At 46.6% G+C, this 27,090-nt stretch overlaps 1 protein-coding gene across 1 annotated transcript in view; it reads right to left on the bottom strand.

Annotated features, from left to right (window-relative positions):
- The window catches only part of MAP3K12 (mitogen-activated protein kinase kinase kinase 12), a 112,023-nt gene extending 93,847 nt beyond the window's left edge, over positions 1–18,176 (bottom strand). Inside the window, exon 1 of the mRNA XM_081898545.1 lies at positions 17,694–18,176. The gene's annotated coding sequence lies outside the window, so the exon portion shown is untranslated. The remainder of the gene's footprint in view (positions 1–17,693) is intronic.
- Between the last annotated feature and the right edge of the window lie 8,914 nt (positions 18,177–27,090).

The raw sequence follows: 27,090 nt of genomic DNA, 5'->3' as shown, positions 1-27,090 counted from the left end.
GAATTGATGCTTTTGAATTATGATGTTGGAGGAAACTCTTGAAAGTCCCATGGACTGCAAGAAGATCAAACCTATCCATTCTGAAGGAAATCAGCCCTGAGTGCTCACTGGAAGGACAGATCCTGAAGCTGAGACTCCAATACTTTGGCCACCTCATGAGAAGAGAAGACTCTCTGGAAAAGACCCTGAGGCAGACGGGGACGACAGAGGACGAGATGGTTGGATAGTGTTCTTGAAGCTACCAGCATGAGTTTGACCAAACTGCGGGAGGCAGTGGAAGACAGGAGTGCCTGGCGTGCTCTGGTCCATGGGGTCACGAAGAGTCGGACACGAGTAAACAACAACACCTACCTATCTAAAATTGACACATTGTGGGGTTCTTGGGGGGCTCATAAAATGTTTTTGCACCACAGTATCACAGTGTGGGATCTATGTGAGCAGCCTGTGAAATCTATGTAAAAGAATAATTAATATGGGTGGGGTGGGGTTGGGGGGTGCCCACTAAGTATCATTGTGTCCTCACAGCAGGAGAACCACAGGAGCAAATTCTTTTTTATAAAAAAAATCAATGACATAATTTGGGGGGGGGGTTGGGAGGCAGGGTTCCCAAGAATCTCTTGAGGTGCCATATGTGGTCTATGGCTCCCCTTAGAGCGTTAGGACATCATTCATATATACACATGCACTGTGGCTAGGGAGGGCCAGAATTCTCAAGAAATTAAAATAAATCAATTTTTCTGTTTGACACACTGTGCTGTACTGCTCTGGTAAACCTAATGGATAAATAGCTTCTGCTGCAGGTGAGGAAACATTTGGAAAGCTGTCTTGCTCACGTCCATTTGTCTTTGGGTTCAGAATTAGGGTTTCCTCGTGCCAGCCAATACTTTACTGTTTTGTGAGGTAAGCAGTGCTGGGTCTGATTTGCAAAGCCAAATTGGTTCTGCCGGGCTCCACCCCTAGCCCTTTTCTGGCTCTGTCCTGCCTGCTCCACCTCTGCTTCCTGGCATTTCCCAGAGGGCTAGCATCTTTGAAATCAAAAGCTGGCAACCCTATTTATGATATTTATGGGTTCTTCATATTTCTGGGACTCGGCCCATGCACAATAAAGAGAGAATTTATTACACTTTGCCCATCTTATTTTGTGAGGGCAGAATTATGTGCCCAAGCTTCAATCAATCTCACATTCAGTTTCAGAAATATTTGCTTGAAAGGGAAAAACGTAACTTCTTAGGATAGCTCCAAACACTAAGCAAGCTTTATTTTATTGCTTTAACGCTAGCCAGCAAGGGACATCTGATTTGAAGAGTTATAATATTTAGTAATGTTGGGCTTTTTGTCATATCCTGCCTGAAAACTGCAGTTCCAAAGGATAATATGGGGCTTTAATAACTTTTTGGCAGCAAGCGGCTTGGCAATAGTCTTGTAGCCCAGTCCAGCCTTGTGCAGGTCTACAGTCTTGTCCCTGACATCCTTGGACAGCTCTTTGGTCTTGGTCATGGTGGCTACTTTGGAATCTGCTGGATTGTTTCTGTCGACAGGTAACGAGCTGGGATTACAGGTAAGGCAGGTGCCTTACAGCAGGTGCTTCTAATCTCAGCTCGTTACCTACAGTGAAGATACCAGGTAGCCTGACATCTGGCTGGTTGATAGGAGATCAAATACTTATTTCCCTCATTATAATGCACATCAATCTCTGACTTTTGTCTTCTGGGTTTCTGGGATTTTTCCCCGGTTGTTATTCTGTCTCTCACAGCTACAATAAACCTACCATTAAAATTATGGACTGGTCATTTCTTCGTCAGAGGGTAAACGGGCAAATTTAGCAGGGGATCAAATACTTTCTCCCCCTCACTGCAGATGAGCTACCCAGTGGTTTTCAAAATGTCTACTAAACATGCAGAACATGTTACAGATTGACTTGTCTGTCATGGAAGCACTGCAGAGAATTATGGATCATATTCTAAGGTGCATTCTCAGTTCATGCAATGTGTGTTGAGCATCAGTCCTGTTGAGCCTCAGCAAATTAGACCTCCTCTCCAGAACATCTTCAACTATCTTCTGTGGCTCCATATTTCAGGAGAAGGTTGGTAGTGGCAGGTAAGCCAGCTGTCTATATGGGAAGCCCATCTGACATTGACAATCATTTCATTGAAGAATCCCTGACAAGCCTCTGGGAATGTAGAGCTCCCTGGACCACAGTTCTGAAAACCGCTGAGCTATGTTGTCCAAACGGTGCCAGGTTAAACGGCTACACACCTATCCCCACATCATGGCTATGCTGAAGTTCAGCAAGCTAACTTCCATATTTTCTCCAAATGCGTCAAACTCTAGAGCAGTGTTCTCCAACTTTGGTTCCCCACATCCTGTTGTTCTATAACCCCCAAGAAGTTTAGCCAACAGCCAGGGATGGAGGGGGTTGTATTTCAACAACATCTAGAGAACCAAGGCTGAAGATCAGGGTTTCTCAAACTTGGGTCTCCAGCTGATTTGGGGCTACAATTCCCATCATCCCTGACCACTGGTCCCGCTAGCTAGGCATGATGGGAGTTGTAGTCCAAAAACAGCTGGAGACCCAAGTTTGGGAAATCCTGCTCTAGAGCCTACCCTTCATCCCTCAAATGCACTAAGAGATGCTCTCATAGACCTGGCAGCAAAAGGGAGAGGGGAAGATTTCTGTGACTGCTCTCTAGAAGTCTAGATCTGGATCTCGAGTCTCACCCCGGCATAACCGAGAGCACCGCCGACCTGCCACTTCTAATCCCCTATTGTTAGAATCTATTATTTATTATCTGTAATGCTATATAATTCCCCCAGCTATATTATTAAATCTGCAGAAGTGTTCGGAGATACCTTTGAATAGGATGCGCTCAGTGGAAATTAATTGCATTCTTATTAGGCTGACAGGTCCCCTTTATACACATGCAAATGAGCGGCAAAGAGCTCTAGAGACACTTCTGGGAAGGGAGATGTGTGTTACTGGAACGTCCTCCTCCTGGGGGAAACTACATCTCGGGCTCCATCTAGTGACTGCAGAGCTTGTCAGCACTGCAGATCCTGCCTCCTTCCAGCCATAGCTCTGGCTGCCATTTCTCACAAGCCTTATCTCTGAAGAAGAAGAAGAAGAAGAAGAAGAAGAAGAAGAAGAAGAAGAAGAGGAGTAGTTTGGATTTGATATCCCGCCTTTCACTCCCTTTAAGGAGTCTCAAAGCGGCTAACATTCTCCTTTCCCTTCCTCCCCCACAACAAACACTCTGTGAGGTGAGTGGGGCTGAGAGACTTCAGAGAAGTGTGACTGGCCCAAGGTCACCCAGCAGCTGCATGTGGAGGAGAGGGGAAGCGAACCCGGTTCCCCAGATTACGAGTCCACTGCTCTTAACCACTACACCACACTGGCTCTCAGGGTCCCGCAAAACGGCAGATGAGATATCTCGACTGCACCACTTCAGATCGCATGAGGAAAATTAGATGTCAAGGAGAAGAATAACTTGGGAATGACGCCAGTTTTCTATGTGCAGGGAATCGAGAGGCATGGCTAAAACAAAAGTGCCTGACCTGTTGTTGGGACTCCAAAAATGGTGTATGTTCATATACCTGAAGGAGTGTCTCCACCCCCATCGTTCAGCCGGACACTGAGGTCCAGCTCCGAGGGCCTGCTGGTGGTTCCCTCACTGCGAGAAGTGAGATTACAGGGAACCAGGCAGAGGGCCTTCTCAGTAGTGGTGCCTGCCCTGTGGAACGCCTTCCTATCGGATGTCAAGGAAAGAAACAATTACAGTGGTACCTCGGGTTACAGACACTTCAGGTTACAGACGCTTCAGGTTACAGACTCCGCTAACGCAGAAATAGTACCTCGGGTTATGAACTTTGCTTCAGGATGAGAACAGAAATCGTGCTCTGGCAGCGGGAGGCCCCATTAGCTAAAGTGGTGCTTCAGATTAAGAACAGTTTCAGGTTAAGAATGGACCTCCAGAATTAAGTTCTTAACCCAAGGTACCACTGTATCTGACTGTTAGAAGATATTTGAAGGCAGCCCTGTTTAGGGAAGTTTGATGTTTTATCGTATTTTTAATATTCTGTTGTAAGCCACCCAGAGTGGCTGGGGAAACCCAGCCAGATGGGCAGAGTATAAATAAGAAATTATTGTTATTATTATTATTATTAACTCCCATCATCCCTGACCATGCTGGCAGAGGCTGATGGGAGATGGAATCCAACAACATCTGGAGGGCCACACATTCCTGATCCCTGGGTAAAGGAAGACGGCTGGAGCTGATACCTGCAAGAGTTTCTTCCCTCCCACCCCTCAAAAAAAATATTGTGCTACTGATTGGAACTAATTGGCTTTTTATGCTGCCCACGCGCTTCAAGTAGCTTGGCTGTCTCTCAAGGGGTGTGGGGGCTTTTTCCTGTTTGTTTTTGTTTTTTAACAGCAGCTGACATCTTCCCTTAAAAAAACAACAACTTAGGCCTGCAATCCTATACAGTGGTACCTCAGGTTACAGACGCTTCAGGTTACAGACTCCACTAACCCGGAAATAGTACCTCAGGTTAAGAACTTTACCTCAGGATGAGAACAGAAATTGTGTGGCGGCACTGGGAAATTGTGTGGCCCCCATTAGCTAAAGTGGTACCTCAGGTTAAGAACAGTTTCAGGTTAAGAACGGACCTCCAGAACAAATTAAGTTCTTAACCCGAGGTACCACTGTACCATTGTCTCCAACTGACCTTACAATGCTGGGAGTGTCACGAAAACCCTGAAGCCATCATGGAACGGTCTCCTCAGGAGGTTGTGGACTCTCCTTCCTTGGTGGTTTTTAAGCAGCGGTTGGATGGTCATCTGTCATGGATGCTTTAGCTGAAATTCCTGTATTGCAGGGGTTGGTCTAGATGACCCCTGGGGTCCCTTCCAAGTCTACGATTCTACAATCGTGGCTTCTCACTTTCTTACGCTGAATCCCAAATTCCCATCTCTGTTGAGGTATGCTAACAGGAAATGATTATACGCCTAGGGTGGGGAACTTGTGACCATCGAGATGTTGCTGAGCTACAACTCGCATCAGTCCCAGGAAGCCGAACCAATCGCCAGGAGTGAGAGAAGGTGCAGTTCAGTGGCTGGAGCTGATGGGAAATGTAGTCCAAAACACCTCAAGGGTGAAGGCAGTTGTGCCCATTTATCTGGGAGTAATCCCATGAGACTAGGGCCCTTCAGGATTTAACCTCCTTCTGTCAGGCCTATAAGATCAGAGCTATTCCGCCTGGCTTTTAATTTGAATTCAGCCTGATCTTTTATTTCCCTTCTATTCCCTCCGCCTCCCCTTTTATGAAGATCACCCGCTTTGAGACCCCACAGCTAATTCTCCCCTGGCCTCCTCGCTGGCCTAAGTAGGACCAAATCAGCCAGTTAGCCCTGGGGATTATCTAATTGATTTTTGAATTTTATTGTTATTCGTGTTTTTATACTGTATTTTATGCTGCTTTTATAATTGTTTTAAAGTGTTTAAAATTTGTTGTTAGCCACCCTGAGCCCAGTTTTTGAACCGGGAAGGGCAGGGTATAAATAAAATTTTGTTGTTGTTGTTGTTGTTATCTGTTGAATACTGTAAATACATGGGGGGGGGGAGTCTCAGGGTAGGGATATACACCTTTGGTTCCCACCTTGCACTCAGCTCCCATCTGTGGCTCCTAGAAACTGTCATCATGTGACTGCACCCCAGGAAATGGCTTCAACTGGCTGGCTAAACCAGGTGAGGGTAGCTGATGTGTCGCAAACCCACAGTAACTTAGGGACGACAGGCCCTGGTGCATTGAGCAGACAAGACCAAGAGTGGGTCCAACAGTGAAGAAGGCAGTTTCTGCACATGCCATAGAGGGAATTTGGGAATAGATGGGGCTCGTCAAACTGGGCAAGTAGCCCCTCTAGGAGAAGAAAAACTCTGATCCTAAACCTCTGCTGCCTTGCGGGATATCTAGACAAAGGAGTAAACCCTGCACAAATCCAACTTGGGGTCCTTAAGATGGTTGGATGGTGCCTTGTATGCCACCCAGTGTGGTGTAGTGGTTAAGAGCGGTAGTCTCGTAATCTGGTGAACTGGGTTCGCATCTCCGCTCCTCCACATGCAGCTGCTGGGCGACCTTGGGCTAGTCACACTGCTTTGAAGTCTCTCAGTCCCACTCACCTCACAGAGTGTTTGTTGTGGATGAGGAAGGGAAAGGAGATTGTTAGCCGCTTTGAGACTCCTTCAGGTAGTGATAAAGAGGGATATCAAATCCAAACTCTCCTTCCGGCAAGTCCTGCAGCCCAGCTGCTGCCAAATATATTGCTCTGCTTTCCTTTGGACCACATCTGCGAGGCTGAGAAGGCAAGGAGTTGCTATCTGGGGAGCCGAGGACCTCCATAGACACAGCCCAGGATTTCACCCTGGGAAAGTCACTTTAGTGCTGCTAATGGAGTGGTTTTGCTTCACACCCCCGTCCCCCTAAGGTGCACTCCATTGTCTCTCAGACAGATGCCAACAACAACTCTGTGTGTGTGTGTGTGTGTGTGTGTGTGTGTGTGTGTTCATTGATAACCCAACCCTGTCCTTGCATTTCCAGAGTGGCCAATAGAAGGGAATATGGCGCTCAGGAATATGGCTGAAAAAGTTCCCCCAACCCTTCTGCAAGTATTATTAACTGCCCCCCATATCATCATCTGAGGCCCTTCTTTGTGTGCCTCCTCCATAAGAGTTCTAGAGGGTGTTAACACACAAGAACGGAGTCTTGTCTGTGGTGGCTCCCCATTTGCTCTCCCACGGTTGCTCATCTGGCACCTTCCTTACATATCTTTAGGTGCCAGGTGAAAACATTCCTCTCCTCATAGGCCTTTGGCTAATTAAACAATCTATGACCTTTTAAACAGGTATTGTTTTTGCTTGTTATTATGGCATGTATTTTTGTGTTTGTATGTTGTAAGCTGCCCCACGATCCTCAAATGAAGGGCTGTACAGAGATTTAAGAAATAAACAAACATTTTAGGTGGAAGGAAATGGAGGCTGAGGAGGTGGGGAGTGTTTTCCTGTGTGGCAGAGGCAGGATCCAGCCTGGGACCTACTGATGCCTCATGAGACTCTTAACCTCAGGGTCATAGGTTGGGGGAAAAGGTTCCTGCACAGCTAGGGTTGGACTAGGTGACCCTCGGGACTCTCCTTCCAAGTCTAAAATCATATGCTTCTATGAGTCATAGTTTAGCCTCTCTGCCACTGTGTTACACCAGCCATTTACCAGTCTATAAGAGTATGGACTGAAGCAATACTGCACAGGGCACCACGAGCCTCACAGACCAAACTGCCTTGCTCACTTTCTCCCAGGGCTGCCGTCACAACAATGACAACGGTCATTAAATTTCAACAGTAAAACATCATGATTCAGGCAGCGGTGGGAAAACGCGAGAGGCGCTTCCTGGAAGTCAAGAGAGAGACTGTTAACGGAGGAGATTAGGGGGTAATTGATAAAACATTTCCCCGTCTACAGCAGAGATCAGATGGAGGGAAAGTGACTCACCAGCCCAAAACACACACACAAAACTGACCCGATGGAATACAAATGACAACTTCTGGCACAACTTCTTCAAGGTGAGCTCCTCTGCAATGACAGGAGGGAACTGGGTCTTGTGAGAGGCCGGCAAAATCTCGCTGGAACCCAGATTTATCAGGCACAGGGTGAGCCTGTGACCTGAATTCAGGAATTAAAGTATTGACCATCACAAAGAATGGCCGGGCTGTCCAGGTAAAGCAATCACTGGCCATTGTCAGGTATCCTGGCAGACAGGATTTCTGCTGTAGACAGCTTCCTGTGATGTATTTCTGCTGTAGACAGCCTCCTTTTATGACATATGTATGATGTTTTTTGGGGTGGTGGTCTTGAGCTACAGGGTGGGTAATTTCAGAAGTCTATATAAGGGCTTGTGCACCATTGTTCTGGCTCCCTCCTCCCTCCTGCGTGTGGTGTTGCAGTTCCTGTTGCAGTTCCTTGAGTAAAGATGAGGCTTACTAGCAGCTTTGCTTCTCAATATACTCTGGTTGGCCTCTGTTATTTTCTCCTACTGATAGGGAACCCACTAAAGGACCTATTGGATACCTCATAAGGGGAAATGGAGCAGGTTTTTTCACTTCAGCATCCTGAACACAATTTCTTTCCCTGCATTGCGAGGGCTTTTGGCCAATTGCCTTCCGTCCCTCCCACCCCCTCACCCAGAAAGAGAGAGAGAGAGAGAGAGAGAGAGAGAGAGAGAGAGAGAGAGAGAAGGCCACTCTTCCTTGCCCCTCCTCTGCCTGAGGATGAATTAAGCCAAGAACAGGAGGTACAGCAGGGATCCTGCAGTGACCAGCTGCCTATTTTGCCTCAGATGGAGCAGAAAATCAGCTACCTCTTCAGCTGCTCCCCTTCCCCAAAGCCTCTGTCTTTGGTTGAGGGCCCAGCAGCAGGGAACTGAGCTACCTTGCACCAAATTTTGGGACACGACAGGCAGAGCCTCCCCGAGAGACCTTCCTCAGCAAAGCCAGAGAGGATTCGGTTTGTGCAGGGAACAATTTGGTCCCTCAGCTCTTCATATACAGCTCTTCACAGTACGTTTCCAAGCACAATTCAAAGTGTTGGTGCTAATCTTTAAAGCCCTAAACGGCCTCGGCCCAGTATACCTGAAGGAGCATCTCCACCTCCATCGTTCTGCCCGGACACTGAGGTCCAGCGCCGAGGGCCTTCTGGCGGTTCCCTCACTGCAAGAAGCCAAGTTACAGGGAACCAGGCAGAGGGCCTTCTCAGTAGTGGCACCCGCCCTGTGGAACGCCCTCCCACCAGATGTCAAAGAGAAAAACAACTACCAGACTTTTAGAAGACATCTGAAGGCAGCCCTGTTTAGGGAAGCTTTTAATGTTTAACTGACTATTGTATTTTAATATTCTGTTGAAAGCCACCCAGAGTGGCTGGGGAAACCCAGCCAGATGGGCGGAGTATAAATAATAAATTATTATTACTGTATTACTCTATACTGTTTTTGCAAAGAGAAAACTAAAACATCCCACCCACTGAAGGAGCCCACCTATAATTAAAAGCCAAAGGCTTTGTGGAATAAAACTGGTTTGGCCTGGCAACCAAATGATGGGGCCAGGTGAGCCTTCCTGAGGAGAGTATTCCACAAGTGGGGAGCCACTACTGAAAAGGCCCCGTTCTGGTGTTACCCTCCCCCTGGAACCTCCCATGGAGGGGGGCACATGGAGAAGGGCCTCAGATGACGATCACAGGGTCAGTTCCTTCCTTCGAGGTTTTAAAGCAGAGGTTGGGTGGCCATCTGTCCTGGATGCTTCAGCTGAGATTCCTGCATTGCAGGGGGTTGGACTAGATGACCCCTGGGGTCCCTTCCAACTCTACAATTCTGTGATTCTATGTGGGGAGAGGTGGTCCTTGAGGTATTGGTTCCAGAGCTGCATAAGGCTGATCAAAACCAGCACAAATTGGTGGCCAGTGAGGTCAGGCCAGGATTTATTTTATTCTTACTTATTTATTTATTTATTTATTGAATCTATATACTATAAATGGATTTAAAATAAGTGGTATTAGCAACAAAGCTATTAAGAATATGCAAAAATGAATTGATAAATGGATGGAAATATAGAGTTGTAATAGGTTAAGATATAGAGTTAAGATAAGTGAAAGAGGGCAAGGATTTGCTGATTTGATTATGTAAATGGGAATACAAGAAGGGAAGGTGTGAGGAGGTCAAAGAAACAAGCAAATGAGTTTAAAGTTTTGAAAAACATTTGTTTTTTTAAAAAAATCTATTTTCTTTTTGTCTTTTGTACGTTGTATTTTTAATTTTCTTTTCTTTTTCATGTATTTTTGTACTCTTGTTTTTGGTAAAAACTTAATAAATATCTTTTTTAAAAAAGAATTTATATACTATAGCCAGGGGTCTCAGGGCAGTTCACAGAATAAAATCAAAATATAAAAACACAAAATACATAACAAAAATAAAAACAACCCAATAGCCTCCCCAAACCCCCCCCCCCATTTTAAAAGAGCATAAGATGTAAATCAGGTCGACCAAAGGCCTGGTTAAAAAGGAATTTTTTTGCCTGGTACCTAAAGGTGTATAATTGAAGGCACCAGGCAAACTTCCCTGGGGAGAGCATTCCACAGACAGGGAGCCACCGCAGAGAAGGTCCTGTTCTCGTGTTGCCACCCTCCTCAGCTTTTGAGAAGGAGGCACACGAAGGAGGGCCTCAGAAGATGATCTCAGGGTCCGGGTAGGTTCATATGGAAAGAGGCGGTCCTTGAGATAGTGCGGTCCTGAGCCGTTATGTGCTCAGACTGTTTTGGTCTGGTGTGCAGCCTGGCCACTGACTTCTGCACCAACAGCAGTTTCCAAACCGTCTTCAAAGGCATATAATGTGTTGCAGTAAACTAATCTAGAAGTTAGGCTATCCCTGTCCAGATAGGGGCACAGCTGGGCTACCAGCCAAATCTGATGGAAGACACTTCATGCCAGCAAAACCATCTGAGCCCCAAGTGACAGCAATTGACAGTACCTTCAAGCCATGTACCTGCTCCTTCAAAGGGAGTGTCGTCCCATCCAAACCAGGTCACCTCCCATCCATTCATCCCACCCCACCAACAATGCCTCATTCTTGTCAGGATTAATCTTCGGTTCTTTGGCTCTCATTCAGTCCATTAGTGAGAAAAAACATCTATCTAGCACATCTACTGCCACATCTGCAGAAATATATTAATCCTTATGTAACCAAAAAAGGACTATCCACAGAGAACAAGGAGGTATCAGCAGGCTAAGGGAAACTCTGGTTTGCAGAAGCATATTTTTTAAAAAATAAAATTGTATGTAAGAGAGAGGGACCTTAAACACAGCCTAACGAGGACTAATGAGGAAGCTCGGTGGCCATGAAATGCTGACTGACAGTTAGGAAGGTGGTAGTGGTGGAGGAAAACAACATCAGAAGAAGAGGGAATGCAATGGAGTACAGTATCCTTTAAAAAAAGGACATGGCTGGCTGGCACCCAGACCAGGAGCACTATACACTGCAACATTTTGCTGCAGGTCCCATTTGCTCATCAATGATTGCCTGGTGATCAATAAGAAGAAATAAAGTAACAGGACCTGTAAACAGGAAACTTTTAATTAAAGGCACAGGAGTCTACACTGGAGAGGCTGGTTCTGCAATTGTAGAAAAATCACAAATCAGGTCTGGAAAAACAAGGGAGAAATCAGTGTGCTGCAGCACTTGGACAATGATGTCATTTAGGTTTTCTGTAAAAAGTGAGAGAACACCAGCTGTACTGAGGGGAGAATTAGAGTAGACACAACTCAGGGTAGTGGCTTTTCAACTGAATCAGAACTCCTTGCCTTATCTTCTTCACAGATGTATTTAACACTCCCAGTTTATCTTAAAATGTAAATGCTAGTGGAAGAGAAGCTTTCCACTTTTATTAAGCTACGTAAACCAAAGCTTTGCACTTTTATTAAGCAATAGAAAGCAAGCACGGCATCATCAAATGTTTCAGTCTGCCTCCTATCTTCCAAATATTGCAGTACGACTATTTCATTCTTGCTCTTTCCTTCAGCAACGGGAAACAATATTTGAATTTAATTCAGAATATTTACCAGCAAGGCTTTCAGCAAGGTTCCTGAGTGCTGGACTTACGTAGAGCCCTCGGATGATGCTGGAATACAACTCCCATCATCAGAGCCCAACAACATCTAGAGGTCTACAGGTACTCCACCCTGGTGTAGGCCAGCCAAAACTCAATTCAAAAGAAATCAAAAGGCATATGACACCCTGGGCATGTTGTGTTTATGTCCTGGCACTGAACAAACTTTGCCCTCCGACAAGCCAGCTGCCAGCAGTGGTGGCTGATTTACTTTTCCCCTAGAATCAGAAATCTCTGCCACCCCAAAGTCTTGCCAGGATGATATCAGCAAAGTCAGGTGAATCTGAACTGTCTGGGACCATTCTGACGTGAGAAGCAATGTGGCCAACCGATATCCTTTCCTCTCTGCCTCATTTACACACCATAATTCTATTGGCTGTACAAAATCAGAGCTTTTGGAGCGGAGCTTGGCTGGCAGATGAAGTTGTTCTGGGCAGAGCCATTTCGGTCTTGCCAAGTTTTCGTCATAAATCCTATCGGATTCTGTCCTTCGCTACCCGGAACACTGCTTAAAATTTGAGAATTGACTGGATGCGGTTTTCAAAAAAGCATCGCTTCCAACAAAGCCAAGCTGACAAAAATACACATCCATAATCATAGCTGCCTCCAAACCTCAGCAGGAGACACTTTCCTTAAAGGATCTGATTCCGCCGCAACAGCTAGAATCACAAGTGTGTTTGTGTGTGTGTGTGATGCCTCAAACACAGGCTGAAATCAAATATCATAGCAAAGAGAATATATGTGGTAGCTCCCATGCGACCCAGTGACAGCAATCTTGCACACCACCAGGTCTAACCCACACTAACCACATGCTTCCACCGAGACGAAGGAGGGACTCTCACGGCAAGGACAATGAGCATTTGTACATAGATGCGCATTGCTGGCGCTTTTAATTAACCCAGGGGGTATTGTTGCCTGGCAATTAGAGCACGGAGCAAGGATGTTTACATTCAGTCCTTGGCGCAAGGAGGAAATCTAGTTCTAGAGCACATCTGCACTATGGATGGAAACTGGGTTCCAAAACTCTCCCACAAAAGAACTCTGGGCACTGTAGTCCTGTCGCAGAATCATAAAGCCATAGAGCTGGAAAGGAGACAAAGGGTCATCTAGACCAACCCCCTGCAACATAGGAATCACAGCTGTTGAGGCAGTAAGAATCACAAAAACGGTATCAGCAGTTTCATGAAAAGAGAGCTCGGGGCAAGGGATGACGATGAAACCCATTAATGTGCAATTAGAAATATGGGATAGTAGTCAACAAAGGTTTACTCTGAGTAGACACATTGAAATGAATGGACCTAACTTAGCCATGTTTATGCATTTCAGTGGGTTTACTCTGAGTAGACATTTGGTGAACACTGCATTTTATAGTGATGTGCAATTGGAGGCAATGCCTTGCTGGCCAGGACTTTTGGTTTTTTCCCCCAGTGCTACCACCCACTACCTATGAAGAACAGTATCTCCTCTTTGTTTTGGTTTCCAGCATAAAAGGCAGCTTCTGCATCGTGTCACACTCTAGAGCAGAGATGGCCAACTTTGAATTCTTGAACTACGACTCCCATCAGCCCCAGCCAGCATGGCCAATGGTAAGGGATGATGGGAGTTGTAGTCCAACAAACGTCTGGACAGCGCTCAGTTGACAATCCATGTTCTGGAGTGACCAAGACACAGAACCCAGGGTGGGATATGCAAATGAAGGGGTGGAGTTATGCAGATAGGCGCTTACTGGATTCTTACTGAATCCCACCAGGCTGATAAACACCAAGGTTGACAGAATGAGGGCCAGTGTACAAGTAGAATTTACACAGATTTGAATTCACACCCATCTACACAGCTCCCTGGGTGACCTTGACCCAGTTGCTTGTCTCAGCCTAACCTACTTCACAGGGCTGTTGTGAGGATAAAATGGGAAGTGAGGTGATCCATTAGTTGCTTGGAGGAACGGCAGGACAAAATGGCCTAAAAAATAGACAGATTTTACAAACTATTGGAGACATCTCATATGCAACATTTATTTCATTTCCAAAAGGTTTGGGCAGGAAATCTACCTGACAATCCTGGCTCCATGTTAATTAGTGGGATCAGAACATGCTATTTTCCACCTGTTGGAATAGTCTTAGTAATATTTCTACTAGTCAGGGTATGGGGCTTGGGAATAGCTCTTTCACCAAATCTCTGCTAGAAAGAGTATAAATTATACAAAACTAAACAATATGCCAATTGGTTTCATTTTCATAATGTATGCAAGTGTTCCAGAGCAATTTTTGAAATTCACCAGGTGCCAGGCACGTTTTGTGCCTTTGTGACCAAGTGAAGATGCCACCTGCAGGTACATAACTGGGGATCTTTGGATCTTGCCTGTTTTCACACACTAACAAGACACCCTGTCGAATTCTATCCATTATATTTTATCCGCACAATCAGAATGAATTGCAGGAACCAAAAACACGTACTGCAAAATACAACTGGCCCCAAAATGGCAACTAGACATTCTGTGCTGGCAACTGCAACCCTGGTTTAACGAGCCATTGGGCACCTAGCTTATATATCTGAGTTTCTATTCTAACACTGAGAGTTAACCCAAAGAGAAACCGAATACAGTGGTACCTTGGGTTACATACGCTTCAGGTTACAGACGCTTCAGGTTACAGACTCCGCTAATGCAGAAATAGTACCTCAGGTTAAGAACTTTGCTTCAGGATGAGAACAGAAATTGTGCTCCAGTGTTGCGGCGGCAGCAGGAGGCCCCATTAGCTAAAGTGGTGCTTCAGGTTAAGAACAGTTTCAGGTTAAGAATGGGCCTCCGGAACGAATTAAGTACTTAACCCGAGTTACCACTGTACCCTGTTGCCTTCCCTGCTGCACAGTACAGCAGGCACACAGAAGCATATCTTTCAAACAGAATTATTTTGTTTGTGGTAGTTGGAGATCCCACCATAGGTATAAAGGTAAAGGTAAAGGGACCCCTGGCCATTAGGTCTGGGGTTGCAGTGCTCATCTTGCTTTATTGGCTGAGGGAGCCAGCATACAGCTTCCGGGTCATGTGGCCAGCATGACTAAGCTGCTTCTGGCAAACCAGAGCAGCGCATGGAAACGCAGTTTACCTTCCCGCTGGAGCGGTACCTATTTATCTACTTGTGCTTTGATGTGCTTTCGAACTGCTAGGTTGGCAGGAGCAGGGAGCAACCAACGGTTGGAGATACCATCATAGGTATAGCCTTTAAAAACTGTTGAAGGCTTGTGATGGGCAGGAGTCCTGCTGTATCAGGCCAAAGGCCCATCTAGTCTAGAGTCCTTGCCTTGCAGTGGTCAACAAGATACCTAAAGGAAACCTGTAGGCAGGACCTGAGGACAACATCCCTTTGCCTACCTGCAATTCCCAGCAGCTGGTCTTCAGAGGCATCCTGCTGGGGACATTGGAGACAGAACATCTCCAGCTTGGGAACAAACACAGGAACATGGGAAGCTGCCAGAGACGAGTCTTTCGCAGCCCAACTTGGAAATGCCAGAGATTGTACCTGAGACCATCTGTATTGCAAAGCAAATCCTTGAGCTATGGCCCTGGTAGATAAATTAACCCCAGACCTTTCCCAAACACACATGAGACGGTCAATATACAGTTTATTCCAACCCAAAATCCCTCAGTCTGAGAGGTGCAGCCCCTAAGTGGAGGTTTCATCTGTCCTCAGGTTTGTACCAAAATCACATGCCAAAAACACCGATAAGGAACCCTGGTGTCAAACAAAACAAAAACGAAACAAATGAGCTGCTATGTTCTGAAGAATTGATTCAAAGGATTCGCATGGTCGCATCTGACCAGACCAAGATAGTGGGGGGGGGGTGCATAGTGCCCCCTGCTGGATGAGGCCATGAAGCACTTCCGTGCCCCCTCCTTTTTCAACAGCACAAACTTGCTTAAAGGCAAACCCCTCTGTGCTTCCACGAGCCCCAGCTCCATATCAGAAATACATGCTGATCCTAACCCCCTCACTGCAGCGGCTGAACAGATCATATAACACCATTCACATAACAAAAGCTACCACAACATTTTCAAAAGTAGGGGGTCCATGGGATGGCTTTTGAAAAATGGGGTTCTATAGTCCTAAGCTAGTTGGGAACCACTTCGTGAATACAGCAACATAACCCCCACCCACCCTATAGCCATGTGGCATGCCTGTTGTGGAGGGCTGGAGGCCTACAGGAGATAAGTGACTTTCCCAAGGTCATATAGGAAGTGTGTGGCAAAAAAGGAGACTCTTTATTGTCCATATTCTAGTTTATAAGCCCCAGCTGAGCCCCTTTGCTTCATAGCACCTGATATCTCCCCCCCCCAATCCTAAAATAATAAAAAAAATTGGGGGGAAGCTACCAAAGATTGCATAATGAGACTATTGAAATGAGACAGATGGGTGGAAAAGCAGAATGGAGAGGGGTGGATTTGCTTTCGTTTGCTCCAGCAAATGACTCTCCCTACCTAAAAAACATCTCCCCCGACTCCAACAGTCATAGTTCTTCCATGGGGGAAGAGGAGACGACAGCTGTTCTCTTCCACAACCTTAGCAATACACTCCTGAATTCACTTCATGGAAATGAGCTGCCCCTGTAACACCATTTTTACAATCTAGTGAATCCCATATTCAGGGTAGTATGAAAACGATAAGTGAGGTGGGAGGGTGGCCTTCCTTGTTTTGTAGGCCGGGGGGGGGGGGATTCTAATTTGTTTTCACAATTCTAAATATAGGGCCAGTGTGGCGGTCATTTTTCTCAGAGCATAAAATATGTGCTGAATGTAGGGTTTTGTTTGTTTTGGAGCACCAGATCTGAAAGATAAAGCCAACACGTAACAAGAGAAAGAGCGTGCCTCTGAGCACATGCAGAGTACATTTCCTCATTATTAACTACAGTATAGCAGACCTCGAACATCTAATCGTTGGGGCAGGATTTCCACAGCAGAGGTTGCTCTTGTCAGGCAGGTTTGAAGGGGCAGTGGTTAGTAGTGGTTATTCTAAATTAGATAAAGGGGAGAGGTGCAAGCACACAAAACTCTTGTATGGCTCTGGCGCTGGAGACCATGAAAACAGAATCCCCTCTTCTCCCCTCCCCTCGCCTGGGTCCTGGCTCCCCCTCCCCCTTCCCCAGCTGCCAGCCCTGGGGAATCTCAGTCCATCTGCCTCCTCATCCTTCACTCGCCTCCTCTCTTTTTCCTCCAGCATCCTCCATACAGGGCCCAAGGAGGACCACTCTGCGGGCAAAGGCAGGCCACGGGGAGGGCAGCCCCAGCCAGCCACTTGGCCTCGAAGCAGCCGCATCCTTCCATCTCCGGCTCTAAGCAAAGTGGACGGGTGGGGGGGGTGGGGAGCGGAGAGGAAGCGCAGAGAGTGAAACCCCATCCAAGCCATCGATGGCGCAAATCCATCCTTCATCTACAGTTCGATTGAGGCTGCTGCGCCCTCTCTGCCGTCCCTGCAACCATCCCAGCAGGTGGGGTGGGGGGGGGGAAGAGATGGGGGCTGTTCTTCGCAAAGGGGGGTAGGGATGGAGAGGGCATCCTTCCGCCTCCCTCCCTCCCCGTCAAGATTACTTGTGGGGCTAAGTAAAGACCACAGCCGTGCCTTTTCCCTCCTGCAAAGTCACACCGTGGAGGCAAACCGAAACACCAAATATTTGTGGGGTGGGGGTGTTGAAAGAGGGGAGGACGCAAGATGAACCCCTCCAAGCGGTGCTCAGCAGAGATCTGAGCCAGCATCAGGTTAAGCGCTAGCGAGGACCAGCAGCAGCAACAGCAGAGAAAAAGCATCCTTTCGCCAGGACTGGACATCCTTTGCTCCGCGCCATCATTGCCTCTCCATCCATCCAGACCTCCCCTCCCCCACCAGCTCCATCCCCGGGCGGCCCGAGCCTCTGCCCGCTCCGCACCATAATCCATCTCGTCTCCTAACCCCGATCTCCCCACCCCAATACCCCAGATGCGGATCCTGCGCCCCGCCGCCCCTTACCTCCGCCCGGCAGCGCAGCCTCTCCTCGCAGCCGACGATCCAGCGGCTGCAGCGGCAACAAAAGCGCCCGCTCCTCCTCCTCCTCTTCCTCCTCCTCCTTTCCCCCCGCTCCGTCAGCCGGGCAGGCCGGTCCCCATCTGGCTAATCACTGCGCTCCCCGGACACGAGCGCCGCCGCCGCCGCCAGCAGCAGCTCCAAGGAGGAGGATGCGCATCTTCCGCGGCCAAGGCGCGGCGCAAAGATGGAGACGTCCAGGGGGTCCTCCCGGAGCCGGCGCCGGGTAGGCCTTGGGGGCCCGGGCTTCCTCTCCGCTTCCCCGGATCCGCGCGCTCCTGGCCGGCCTCCGCGCACGACCAGCACCGCCAGCTCCGCTCCCTCCCTCCCTGTGGCCGGTGCCACCCCGGGGACAGACACGCCCTGGGCCGGGGGGACTAGGGACGGCCTCGGGCATAGCCGGCCGAGCGCCAGCCTCTTAAAGGAGAAGCGGCCTCGCGTAAAAGCCGCTCGCCCCCGACGGCGTAAAGGAAAGGGCCAGAAGCACCAGTGGCGTAGCGTGGGTTGTCAGCACCCGGGGCAAGGCAAGTAATTTGCACCCCCTAACCCGTGGATTTGCGCCCCCTAACCTGTGGATTTGCGCCCCCTAACCCTAACCCCCAGATGTTGCGCCCGGTGCGGCCGGCTCCCCCTGCACCCCCTACGCTACGCCACTGAGAAGCACCGCCGAGGCTCATTTGATTTGCTACATTTTTATACCACTCCCTCCCCGTTCGTACTCTCAAGAACCCTGTGAGGTAGGCTAAGAGACGGTGACTGGCCCAAGGTCACCCTTCTTGGCTGAGTGGGGATTTGAACTCAGGTCTCCCAGTCCGACCTTGCCAAAAAAGGTCTGTATAGTAAAAGCAATGGTTTTCCCAGTAGTGATGTATGGAAGTGAGAGCTGGACCATAAAGAAGGCTGATCACCGAAGAATTGATGCTTTTGAATTATGGTGCTGGAGGAGACTCTTGAGAGTCCCATGGACTACAAGAAGATCAAGCCTCTCCATTCTGAAGGAAATCAGCCCTGAGTGCTCACTGGAAGGACAGATCCTGAAGCTGAGGCTCCAATACTTTGGCCACCTCATGAGAAGAGAAGACTCCCTGGAAAAGACCCTGATGTTGGAAAAGATGGAGGGCACAAGGAGAAGGGGACGACGGAGGACGAGATGGTTGGACAGTGTTCTCGAAGCTACCAACATGAGTTTGACCAAACTGCAGGAGGCAGTGGAAGACAGGAGTGCCTGGCGTGCTCTGGTCCATGGAGACACGACCAGACTAAACAACAGCAACAACTCCCAGTTCGAATTCCAACCATGACGCCTATAGGAGCCAACTCCTAGTGGTTGAAGGGTCTTCATGCCCCCCCATAAAATGTTTGAGGGGGCTGCCCCCCACCAGTTGATGGACATTGCCTTTTAAATGGTGTGTGTGCACTGCGTCATGTGATCAAGAAGGGCTTACCTGCCTCCCGCCCCATATTTTATTCAAGTTGGCACCCCTGATATATGGCTTTTAAAGTATAATAATAATAATAATAATAATAATAATAATAATAATAATACTTTTATTTATACCACACCCTCCCCGGCCAGAGCCTGGCTCAGGGCAGCTAACACCAGTAAAATTACAATAAAAACATAATGGGGGGGGGGGAGAAAGAAAGAAAGAAACCAATTTATAATTGGGGTTAAAATAAAATTTCAAATGCAGCCTCATTTTAATAGTAGCCCATATACTGCATTCCAAAGCAGCCCCACATATATTATCAGAGTACTCCTTACGGCAACCCTGCAAGAAGGTCAGTGTTCTCATTCCCATGTGGAAGAAAACAAAAGGAAGGGGTGCCGGGCATCTTATTATATTTATATTCCACCTTTTTTCCAAAGAGGTACCTGGTTCTCCCTCTCCCTCCATTTATCATCCCAACAACCCTGTGACGTAGGTCCGGCACTGAGAAAGGCTGTGATTGGCCCAAGGTCACCCCGTGAATGAGTTGAACCTTGTCTCCCAGCTCCTAGTCTGACAACTAGAGCCCATGCACCACATGGGCTCTAGTTGTAGGTAGAGCATGAGACTTGATTTTAGGGTTGTGGGTTCGAGTTCCACCTTGGGCAAAAAAAAATTTCCTGCATTGCAGGGGGTTGGACTAGATGACCCTTGGGGTCCATTCCAACACTACAATTCTACGGAATCAGAGTGTGCTCCCCCAACCCCCAAAAAGGGATGTGAGAATATCAGCGCTGGAGCAGGAGCTGGCATTCCAGGACTTCAAGCAGCAGGTATAATATCAGTATTGTTAGCAGGATTGGGGAATCTTTTTCAGCCCAGTGCCACGTTCTATTATGGGCAATATTTCAGGGGCCACACAGGGAGGAGATTGAGGTTTGGACAGGTAGGAGGGTTCTTGGTCACTCAGCTATCTGTATTCATAGTTCAATTCTCACACCCCTTGCCTTGAGATAGGGAATCCAGGGGGTTGGTGGACTTTGATGAAATGGCTAAAATGACCAGAAGAATCAGAAATCAAGAAGACCAAAATTTCAATAAGGAATAGGGAAAATTTGTAACTTATCCTAAAGACCATTGTAAACAGTTAAAATTGTTAGTAGGATTGGAACACAGTGGAGAAGTAAAAGATTTGGATCATCAAAAAAGATGCGGGAGGAAGTGATTAAATTACCGTGGGACCCACAAAGGGGAGGATGGAAGTCCAGGAGATTCCTTGGAATCTTGTTTTTATTCTTAATGTTTGATCTATATCTGTAAAACTTTAATTTGAAAAACCAAATAAATTAAAAATAAAAACAAGAGAATCCAGGTGGTTGATTTACTGTGAAAGGGATGGGGAGCTGAGGCCTCCCATGATTTCGCCTAGTGGAGTGCTGCCTCCGCTATCTGAATTAGTTATCAAGAGTCTGCAAAATCTGGCCTTCTTTGTAGCTTTTGGGGGTTTGGAGTCAAAACCGTTGTCCATGTCTGAAGCAGCAAGCGGTCAGTGCTCAGAAAGCAAGACTACAATTCATTCAGGGCAGAGGAGCAGTTGGAAGATCCTCCAGATGTTGATAGACTACCATTCCCATCATCCCAGACCACTGGCCTTGCTGACTGGGGATGATGGGAGTGAGTCCCACATGGGGATGTCACCACAGTGGCTATTACTGATTTAAGCTATTGAGAGTCTCAACCCAATGCCAAGCTAGTTGAAACTTAAGCTGCAATTCTGTGTCCAGATCAAGGGGAGTAATAGCCCCACTCTATTCTGCCTTGGTCAGACCACACCTGGAATATCTGAATGACCCAGAGGAGAACTGGGTGAAAGTGTTGTGGTCAGATGGGACCAAAATTGAGCTCTTTGGCATCAACTCAACTCGTCGTGTTTGGAGGAGGAGGAATGCTGCCTACAACCCCAAGAACACCATCCCTACCGTCAAACATGGAGGGGGGACATATTATGCTTTGAGGGTGTTTTTCTGCTAAGGGGACAGGACACCTTCACCACATCGAAGGGACAATGGACAGGACCATTGGGTGAGCACCTCCTTCCCTCAGCCAGGGCATTGGAAATGGGTTGGGCTAGCTTAATGAAAGAAAATGGAGATTACCACCGGTTGGAATTCCCCAAAGACCCACTCCTCAAGGAGAAAGGGAAGAAACTACGAAAGAAACCAACAAGGGATAAAGAAGGGTGTAAGCACAAACAAGAACAAGAAAATTTGCAGAGGGGGCATAGAAGAGACTTAAGAGCCTCGGACATAAGAACACCAGATTGATGGACTGGATGTAATGGTTAGAAAGGACTGACATAACCCGAGACCAGGAAGAAGGGACGCTGGATAAAATTAGAGGGGAAAAGTTTATAAAAGGAAAATTTCTTTCTATTTTTGGAATTAGTGTAATACTAATGAAATAACAGGGAATATGCTGGAAAGGAACAAATTGGCTTTAGTAGAAAGGCTCGAAGGAGTTATGTATAAATATGGTTTAAATTTTGAAACTTTATGGTTTTTAAGGCAAGATAAGGTTAAAGAAATCAACGGCAAATTGAATAACAGAATATAGTAAAAGTTGGAAAGGATATGCTGAGTTAATAAAAAAGACAGATTGTTAAGATAAACTATCTAAATAAAAATTGAGAAATATGGGAAGAATTTGCTGAAATAATGAATTAAGTTAGAATACAAAAAGGGAGGTGTGAGGAGGTCCAAGAGACAAGCAAATGAAAAGATGCAATTTGGATTTGTATATTTTTTTTGTATTTTTGCTTTTTATTCTTTTTTTCTTTTTTGTTGTTGTATTTTCCTGTTTTTTTTTCCTTTCTTTTCTATATACCCATGTATTTTTGAAATTCTGAATAAATATCATTAAAAAAAAAAAGGAAATGGGTTGAGGATGGGTATTCCAGCATGACAGTTACCCAAAACACACGGCCAAGGCAACAAAGGAGTGGCTCAAGAAGAAGCACATTAAGGTCCTGGAGTGGCCTAGCCAGTCTCCAGACAATAATCCCATCAAAAATCTGTGGAGGGAGCTGAAGGTTCGAGTAGCTACACATCAGCCTCAAAATCTCACTGACTTGGAGAGGATCTGCAAAGAGGAGTGGGACAAAATACCTCCTGAGACGTGTGCAAACCTGGTGGCCACCTACAAGAGATGTCTGACCTCTGTAATTGCCAACAAGGGTTTTGCCACCAAGTAGCAAGTCATCTTTTGCAAAGGGATCAAGTGTTTATTTCCCTCATTACAATGCACATCAATCTCTGACTTTTGTCTTCTAGGTTTCTGGGGTTTTTCCTGTTGTTATTCTGTCTCTCACAGCTACAATAAACCTACTATTAAAATTATGGACTGGTCATTTCTTCGTCAGGGGGCAAACGGGCAAATTTAGCAGGGGATCAAATACTTTCCCCCCTCGCTGTACCTGCTTGCTGATGCTTTCAAAGAACTCTAAAAGGTTATTGAGGCAAGACTTACCTTTACAGAAGCCATGCTGATTCTTTTTCATTTTATATTTATATTCTTCACATTACATGTGATCATTTTATCTTCAAATAAGCTTTCAACCAATTTACCCAGAACAGGCACCGAAGAAAGTTGCCTGATTTCCCAGACCCACCCACCATTATCCATTTTCTAAAAAACTTGGCATTGCCTTGGCAACTTTACAGTTCTCCTGTACAGAGGTCGATCACAGAGACAAGTTATATATTTTTGTTGCAAGGTCAGCAAGTTCACATTTGAATTCTCAAAGATCACTGCTCTGGACACACCTATTTGGTCAAGATTCCCATGTTCTGAAGTAAACCTTCTGGTCTCCTCTTGCTACCCATGCTGGTGTCCTCTTGGCCTTTGGTAGTACCTTACCTGATTTGGAGTACGTAGTCTAGCTGATCTACTATTGTGGCTTTGAATATTCCCCCCCCCCGAATTCCCCTTTCATCTTCCTTTTTACCAATCTCGTTATTATTGTTTTCGGAAATGTCCTCCTTAGTGGAAGTTGTGTTGGACTTACTTGGCCATTCTCAGCTTCTCTCTCTCTCTCTCTCTCTCTCTCTGTGTGTGTCCTAAGGGATTGGGATCATAGACTACAGTGGTACCTCGAGTTACAGATGCTTCAGGTTACAGACTCCACTAACCCAGAAATAGTACCTCAAGTTAAGAACTTTTCTTCAGGATGAGAACAGAAATCGTGCGGCAGTGGCGGGAGGCCGCATTAGCTAAAGTGGTACCTCAGGTTAAGAACAGTTTCAGGTTAAGAACAAAACAAAAAAATTCCTTCCAGTAGCACCTTAAAGACCAACTAAGTTAGTTCTTGGTATGAGCTTTTGTGTGCATGCACACTTCTTCAGATACACTGAAACAGAAGTCACCAGACCCTTCTATATAGTGAGAAGGTGGGGAGGGGTATTACTCAGAAGGGTGGTGGGAATGGGTGATTGGCAGATAGCTGTGATGAGCCTGTTGACGACTCTTAACGACTGCAATAGGTCTTACAGGAAAAGGCAAGGGGTGAGAAGGTGAAAAATGGCTTTGTCATGTATAATGAGATAAGAATCCAATGTCTTTGTTCAGACCAGGTCTCTCCATGGTTTTAAGTTTGGTGATAAGTTGCAATTCAGCAGCTTCTCTTTCCAGTCTATTTCTGAAATTCCTTTGTAGTAAAACAGCTACTTTGAGATCTTGTATAGAATGTCCTGGGAGATTGAAGTGTTCTCCTACTGGTTTCTCTGTCTTGTGATTTCTGATGTCAGATTTATGTTCGTTTATTCTTTGGCGTAAGGTTTGGCCTGTTTGTCCAATATAGAGAGCTGAAGGACACTGTTGGCATTTGATGGCATACACAATGTTAGACGATGAGCAATTAAATAGTCCCGAGATGGTATGTGTGATGTTGTTGGAGCCAGTAATGGTGTTGTCCGGGTGTATGTGGCAGCAAAGTTGGCATCTGGGTTTATTGCAGGCTCTGGTGCCAGTGTCCGTGTTAAGTCTGGTTGTAGTATTATTGTGGGTTAGGAGTTGTTTAAGATTGGGTGGCTGTCTGTAGGCAATGAAAGGTCTTCCTCCCAGAGCTTGAGAAAGAGAACTGTCATTGTCCAGGAAAGGTTGTAGATCTCTGATGATGCGTTGTACTGTTTTAACTTGGGAGCTGTATGTGATGACTAAATGTGTTCTGTTATTTTCTTTTTTGGGTCTATCTTGCAGCAGGTTCTCTCTGGGTATCAGTCTGGCTCTGTTGATCTGTTGTCTAACTTCATCTGCTGGGTATTTTAGTTCTAAAAGGGTTTGCTGTAGATCTCTTAGGTGAGAGTCTCCATCTGTAGAATTGGAACAGATGCGGCTGTAACGTAGTGCCTGGCTATATACAATGGACTGCTTGGTATGTTTGGTATGGTAGCTAGAGGCATGTAGATATGTTTGTCGGTCAGTTGGTTTACGGTATAAGGTGGTGTCTATGCGCCCACCCTGTATTTTTATAGTAGTGTCCAAAAAATGTATTTCTTGCATAGATTCATTGTTAGGTTGATTGTGGGGTGAAAGTCATTGAATTTCTGGTGGAAGGTGTCCAGGGTCTGTTGACCATGTGTCCAGATGATAAAAATATCGTCAATGTATCGCAGGTACAAGAGAGGTTTGAGTGGGTAGGAGTTTAGGAAACGTTGTTCTAAGTCTGCCATGAAGATGTTGGCATACTGTGGGGCCATGCAGGTTAAGAACAGACCTCCAGAACGAATTAAGTTCTTAACCCGAGGTACCACTGTATCATTGTCTCCAACTGACCTGACAATGCCGGGACTGTCACGAAAACCCTGAAGCCACCATGGAACGGTCTCCTCAGGAGGTTGTGGACTCTCCTTCCTTGGTGGTTTTTAAGCAGAGCTTGGAGGGCCATCTGTCATGGATGCTTTAGCTGAGATTCCTGCATTGCAGGGGGTTGGACTAGATGAACCCTGGGTTCCCTTCCAACAATACGATTCTACAATCATGGCTTCTCACTTTCTCACGCTGAGTCCTGAATTCCCATCTATGTTGAGGTATGCTAATAGGAAATGATTATACACCTAGGGTGGGGAACTTGTGACCTTTGAGATGTTGCTGAGCTACAACTCGCATCAGTCCCAGAAAGTACCACTGTACAGCGTTGAGCTGGATTGGGATCATAGACTACAGTCCAATGCACACATGTATATATCCCATGAACACAGTAGGGCCTGCTTTCAACTGGGTGTAAGTAGGTCACACTGCAGTGACGCAGGTGGCACTGTGGGTTAAACCACAGAGCCTAGGACCTGCCGATCAGAAGGTTGGTGGTTTGAATCCCGGCGACGGGGTGAGCTCCCGTTGCTCGGTCCCTGCTCCTGCCCACCTAGCAGTTTGAAAGCACAAAGTGCAAGTAGATAAATAGGTACCGCTCCAGCGGGAAGGTAAACAGTGTTTCCGTGCGCTGCTCTGGTTCGCCAGAAGCAGCTTAGTCATGCTGGCCACATGACCCGGAAGCTCCCTCGGTCAATAAAGCGAGATGAGCGCCGCAACCCCAGAGTCGGTCACGACTGGACTTAATGGTCAGGGGTCCCTTTACCTTTTTAGGTCACACTGCAAGGACTGCAAGTCCATCTCCTGCTTTTTGATAAATCAGTTGACCATTTTTTGCACAGGACCAGCATCTCAGCGTAGGTCCCTTTCTGTGATACTGAAGAAATAACTTATAATTTTGTTGCCAGAAGCTATTCTCCAGACCTAGGCAGGTTTCTTTCAATTGCTTATTACAGTAAGCGAGCAAGTGTCTCTCAGTTTCACAGATTAGTTGATTAATCTAACAACTGAAGCTTCATAGAATCACAGAACTGTAGAGGTGGAAGGAACTCTGAAGATCATTCAGTCCAAGCCTCTGCAATGCAGGAATATGCAGCTGTCCCACATGGGAGCTGAACCTGTGACCATGGCGTCATCAGCACCATGCTCAGTCTAACCAACTGAGCCAGCCATCTGTGTGTTCAGCTTGCAGCCCCATTAGCAGCATTATTCCCTAGTTAATCCTATATGTTGAATAATAATAATAATAATAATAATAATAATAATAATAATAATAATAATAATACCCTGCCCATCTGCCTGGCTTTCCCCAGTCACTCTAGGTGGCTCCCAACAGAATTAATGATAATAATAATTAAAAAGTGATAAAACATCAAACATTAAAAGCTTCCCTAAACAGGGCTGCCTTCAGATGTCTTCTCAAAGTCAGAGAGTTGTTTATTTCCTTGACATCTGATGGGTGTTCCACAGGGCGGACACCACCACTGAGAAGGCCCTCTGCCTGGTTCCCTGTAGCTTCACTTATCGCAGGGAAGGAACCTCGGCGCTGGACCTCAGTGTCTGGGCCGAATGATGGGGGTGGAGACGCTCCTTCAAGTATACTGGGCCAAGGCCGTTTAGGGCTTTCAAGGTCAGCACCAACACTTTGAATCGTGCCCGGAAACGTACTGGAAGCCAACAGCCTTCATGCACTTTCACTGTAGAACTCACATTTATATTTTGATCTAAAGACTGCTAAGTGTCTTAAGCAATTCCTAGGAAGGTGTTACTGCACGAGTTCCAAATGTGTGTGTATCCTTGTCACCCATACCCCCCCCCCATTTACTTCAGTATCACAGCTCTGCACATGTCTTCCCTAATGAATGTGCAGAGCTGTCCAACAACACTGAAGGGAATGGTGCAGGAGCTCTGCAAACTGGTGCACAAGAGGCTTGGGTTTGGGTCTGGTTCTTGCTGAAGGCACCAAGGAGATGAATGGAGTGCCTCTGAATCTGTTTGGGGGTGGGTGGGTGGGTGGGTGTGCATATGCCCTTCCCCTTGCTCAAGAAACT

Source organism: Podarcis melisellensis (assembly GCF_964234715.1).
Source record: "Podarcis melisellensis genome assembly, chromosome: 2".
Taxonomy (NCBI): Eukaryota; Metazoa; Chordata; class Lepidosauria; order Squamata; family Lacertidae; genus Podarcis; species Podarcis melisellensis.
This window is presented reverse-complemented; position numbering and strand designations above follow the sequence as displayed.